This window comes from Neomonachus schauinslandi, chromosome 15 (assembly GCF_002201575.2).
Source record: "Neomonachus schauinslandi chromosome 15, ASM220157v2, whole genome shotgun sequence".
NCBI classification, from domain to species: Eukaryota; Metazoa; Chordata; class Mammalia; order Carnivora; family Phocidae; genus Neomonachus; species Neomonachus schauinslandi.
Window position 1 is genome coordinate 30,040,449 of NC_058417.1, and position 5,632 is coordinate 30,046,080.

General features: G+C 42.5%; 1 pseudogene; it reads right to left on the bottom strand.

Moving 5' to 3' along the window:
- Positions 1–2,128: 2,128 nt before the first annotated feature.
- On the bottom strand, positions 2,129–4,344 carry LOC110593141 (annotated as a pseudogene).
- Positions 4,345–5,632: the final 1,288 nt, after the last annotated feature.

The window sequence follows — 5,632 nt, forward strand, 5'->3', positions numbered from 1 at the left end:
GAAGAAGAAGAAGAAGAAGAAGAAGAAGAAGAAGAAGAAGAAGAAGAAGAAGAAGAAGAAGGAGAAGGAGGAGGAGGAGGAGGAGGAGGAGGAGGAGAAGAAGAAGAAGAAAGAAGTTTTTGTAATAAATTGCAACATGGGTTTGAGAAGTGGTTATATCTTGTTAGCCTTGTAAATCACTTCTGAAGCAGCTTAAGTCCCTCACTGCTTCTTTATGCTGCAGCCAATGCCAGAGGATTACGGGATGTCAGCTACTCAGCAGCGGTCATGCATTGAGCTTACTGGCCAAATCAAGAACGGAGAGAAAATGCTATTTCATTCAGCTAATTTGCTGGATTCAGAGACATAAAGTGTCAGAGAGGGAACTCCTTAGGCACCATCAAGTCAAGCTCAGTCTCCTGATTCATGTTCAACCTAGGTCCAAACTAACTCAGAAACTAAATGTGCAAAAGAACAAGAGTCAAAACAAACAGGGCCTGATAGTCTCAAAAACAGTGAAAGCTCAGTTCTTCCATTTGCCCAGCTGTTTTAAGAAACCACAACGGCAAACATCCACAAATACAAGTTATGACCTGGGGTTGTCAGTGCCTTAGATCCCACAGAATAAACAAGGAAGAAAGAGAACAGAGAGTCACAAGGATTAGGTCACTGGGCTCTGTGGTCCATGCGTCCCTCCCTAATGACCAGAAAGATGTGCAGAGACTGACCACAGAACGCACTTTCCATCCTGCCATGGTGATGTTAAGCCAGCCCAGCCTAGGCCCCTGGCTGGCCCCTAACAGGTGAGTGAAGGCATCACACTCATTCAGTTCAGGCATTCGAGTGTTAACTATTTCACCAACTGTCCTCCCTTTCCAAACTTGATCCTGACTTCCTTGGCTCCAAAGCTCCCATCTCTGTGGAACCAAACTCACCCCTCAAACTTCGTCCTCTAGAACTGGCCTCCAACTTCCCTCCTCACACCCCTGCCCCAAGTTAACACCTGCTCTGAGGAACTCCCCAACAAACCTTCTACTTAAATGAGCCTGATCTCCGAGACTGCACCCTGGAATAAATCTGTCAAGGCAATAGTAAGCAGCAATAGTAAGGTTGTTCCTTAGACCTAGGTTAGTGTGGGCTTGGACAGTTGAAAGTGATTAGTACAGAGTGCAGTGCAATATTAGGAAAACAGTTTGTGACCAGCTTGTGAAGAGCCTTGAATGCTAAGATGTTGCATTTTATCCTAATGACACTGGGAGCTTTTAAAGGTTTTTGAGAAGAAAGAACCCTTTCATCAGATCTGTCTGTACTTGTGCAAGACCACCCTCGAAGCAATGTGGAGAATGAATATGAGTGAGGCCAGAGAAGCAAGATCAATTCACAGGGTAGAAGAGTCCACAAGTGAAAGCTGCAATAGGCCACAGCAGGGAGGATGGAGAAAAGGGAGCAAAATACAAATAGAATAAAAGAAGGGAATTTGATAGTTAAAAATCTTGAGATGATTTGAAAAAAAGAGAGAGATAGAGGAGCCTAGGATGGTATATATAGTATGTTTTCTCATGTTCCTCCCTCACCCCCACAAATTCAAGTCCACCCAGAACCTCAGAATGTTACCTCATTTGGAAATAGGGTTTTTGCAGATGTTATTAGTTAAGGATCCCAAGATGACATCATAATGAACTTTGGGTGGGCCCTAAATCTAATGATAATAATCCTTACAAGAAGAGAGGTTACAGAGACAGAGAGAAGGCCACTTGAAGACAGAGACAGGCAGAGACTGGAGTGATGTGGCCACAAGCCAATGAATGTCAGGGGCCCCCAGAAGCTAGGAATAGGCAAGGAAGGGTCATTCTCCAGAAGGAGCATGGCCTTTCTGACTCCTTGATTTCAAACTTCCAGCCTCAAGAACTGTGAGAGAGAGTTTCTGTTGTGTTAAACTACCCACTTTGTGGTCCTATGCTATGGCAGCACTAGGAAATCAACAGAGCAGGGAAGCAAGAAGGAGAGACAGGTGTGAGAAAGTTGGCTTCAGCAATAGTTGGGAACAGGCAGGGGAAATAAAAATAGCTAACAGAGTACTTACTGCTTGTGAAGTATCACATTAAGACTTTCACAAGGTGAGTGTCATTTAATTTGTACAATAGCCCGATTAGATCACTATTGTTATTACCCCTTTTTTCTGGATGAAGTAAGAATTCATTAATTAACTCAAGGTTACATGAGCAGTAACCCAGTTCAATATTTGAGCCTGTCTGACTCCCAGTCTCATGTTATACTTCCAGACATATGAAGGAGGCAGAGATGGGGTTAATATGATTGTATCAGTGAGTCCCTGAAGAAGGATCATGAGATATTAAATCCAAGAGATGTTTTCAGAACATGTTGTTAAACAAAAAGATTTGGAACAAACACAGGCACTCAGTTTACTTTAAAAAGATGTCAAGAGTTGGCTAACAAGCTGCCTCAGGTCATTCTTTCTCACCCAAAGTACACAGCCTCCTTTCTGCAAAAGCTCATTTTTCTTTTTCTCCTTGATCTGTGTTAGGGTTCTCTTGTTCCACTGTAGTTTGTCTGCATTGAAATTAATATACAAACCACTCAACTGCTTGATACTCATACAAGGGTCTACGCTGCTGCTTGTCAACTTCAGAAGTTTAGACTTTGTGCTATTTAGTAAGTCGTCTTCATCACTAAACTCACTATCTTTGTTTCTTTCATGGTCTGATGGTTCTTGACTTTTTTCATCCTCTTCCTCCTCTTTTTCTTCCTCAATGGCAACCTCACTTGCCTTGTCTCCCTCATCCAAGTAAAAATGTTTATCAGTACTCAATCCAGGAGTTGTGTCAATTACAAACAATGCATTGTCACATGACATATTTTCTCATTCTCCATTTAATGATTCCTTTTGACCATTATTTTCAACAAAACAGAGTGTCCTCTTCATTCTCACTATTTTCAGACTGCTGGCTTTCATCACTGATGAGAACTAATAAAACAGAATCACCTTTGTCCAGGGATGTGTGGAGCTCAGACTTGAATAGTTTGGTTTCACACTCAAAATCCACATCCCTTCCTTCATTCCTGTCTTCACTGATACCTGTAACAGTGCACTCTTCTTCATCACTACCACTATCACCAAATTCTGTCAAGTCACTTGTTTTTATGGTGCTCTTTCTCTCTTCATTCCATCTGTCCACTTCCACCACTGCAAATGATTGAGCTAATGATTTCATTATAGCCTCACAGTTCAGATGTGAGGGCTCTGATGTGGTCTCATTATTTTGGGGGGTTGAATGCCTTTGAGAAACTAACCGCTGAATGCCAGTGTCCTGAGGTTCGGAAAGGCTCTCCAACTGAGAATTTTTCTTATTTATTTCTTTTTCCTCATCTACTATTCCCTTGGTTTCTTCATCTAAATTCTTACTATTCTGCTTTGTTATTTCTTTGAGAGGTGCAACATTGGCCTTTTTCTCCTCTCATATTAAAACGTTGGCATTTTTGCACTGTTCGGTTTTCTTTTTTTTTCTGAATTTCTGTGGAAGGAATCATCATCGAAGTCATTATGAATTTCATTATAGAAATTTGGCTTATTTATCTGAGGAAGAGATCTTACCAGTAAACAAGTTGTTTGGTATCTGAATCCTCTGAATTCATAGGCACATTTATGATCTGCTTTTCATTTTCTGGTACAATGTTAATATCTTTCTCCTCAGTTTGTGCATGTAACTTCTGCATACTTCTTGTTCTTACAGTTGCAACTCCGGAAAATGAAGAAATGTCTGAGTATGATGACTCAGCATCAGAAATAGCTTCTGAATATAATTCTTGGTTTGGATCTCTTACAGGTTTAGCCTTACTTCTTCTGGTCCTTGTAGTTATTACTGTGGGCGGCACAATTCTAGAAATAACTGAGACATGTGATTCAGCTTCAGAGTCATCGTCGTTGTCTTCTTCAATACGAGACTGATTTATTGGAGTTATTTTCAGCCTTTTCCAAACACTGGACACTGGAGTGCATGCAACTAAGATCTGCCGTCTCCTAGTTACTCTTAAAATAGGATCCTGGAGCTCAGACACAGAAGAACAATTTGACTCTGCTTCAGAGGTCTCTCCATCAGTAGATGGTTTGTTCATTTCGGATAATGAGACTGTAGTTCCGCTCTTCCTCTTTCTGGTTTTAGGAGTTCTAGAGACTCGACTTTGTTTCCTAGTGGTCTGCGATTCAGCAGTAGTTGGGTCAACAGGTAGACATTCCTTCCTGACTTTTGGATGTGCATGAATTCTTTTAGCAGAATTCTGTTGGGAGTTTTCAGCCAACGTGGCTTGGATTGTGGCCTGAGGCCTCCTGGACCTGGTCACCACCATCCTCCCGGCTCGCAGCCACCTTGGACTAGTGCACAGCCTCCTAATCAAGGATGGGTAGGTGGGGAGGAGGGACGAGGCCATGACATAAAGAGGGGACAGTGTGCTTCTACTCTACATGGGTCCCGAACACTGGGTTCTAGGGAAAAAAACCTCCACCAAACCAAGAGGAACTGCTCCTATCTGCAAACAATACTCTTTGTCAAAATTCTGATCAATTTTTTTTGCTGCGTACATACACATGAAGACAGAAAAAATAAAGCAAATAAATTATAAGAGGTTACCTGGCCATAAAGAAAATCGGGCCAGCTGTGGATGGGGAAATGAGAGGAAAGAAGATTGAAGTTCTCTGTCAACACACTACACACATGATATAAACATGCACACAAAAATTCACATATGCCCATTAAATATACATGTAAGAACCCCAGCACATGCACATGTGGGAACAGGTGTGCATGCTCACACGCACACACACACACACACACTCCCACATGCACACACACATCTGTCTCTTTCCACCATGACAACTCCCTGACTTGGGTGGGAGGGAGAGTAGTTCCTGATGGATTTTACATCTTTGAAAAGAAGAAAACTATTCTTAGCTCAGGGCCCAACCATTGGGAGAGCTTAGGGGGTGGCTAGGGAGGGTGGGAACAGTGAAGGCTCAAAGCCAAGCCACTGATCTCCACTGAGATCCTGGCTCTGTCCTTAAGCTCATAATGCTGAGCCTCCTGGGTAGATGATGCCTGGGAAATTCTCAGAGTAACCCTCTTTGGGTCAGTATGCACATTTTGGGATAGAGTGAAAAGTTTGTTCTGACTGAGAAACAAGAGTAGAGAGAAGACTGTTTCTTTCCACTAAGGGCTGACCAACAGCTGTCATTTTAATGGCAGTAACTGACAGTAACAGCTTGGTGGCATCATATTTAATAGGAAGAGACCAGCTCACCTTCTGCCCTGGTTGCTATGTACAGAGTTCTAAGGAGGCCATAACAAAGGCTGTGAGTGTTACTGCTCAGGGTAGAAGGAAACAGGCTCTGTCCCCAAGGAAGGAGGGACCTTGCTTTGTCCAGCCTTGTTGGAATTTATGAGCTCTGCAGAGTGAAGTTTATGCAAGTTGCCCAGGAGGCAGTCAAAGCCCCTTTGAGTTGTTCAGATATCCTTGACTCCAAGAGAATTGTTCAGATATCCTTCATCCAAGAAGCTTCTCAAAGTAATTACTGAACTTGGGAGATGCAATTAAAGAACCTAGGTCTCCTGTACCCATATTTAGGCATAGTGGAAGATTT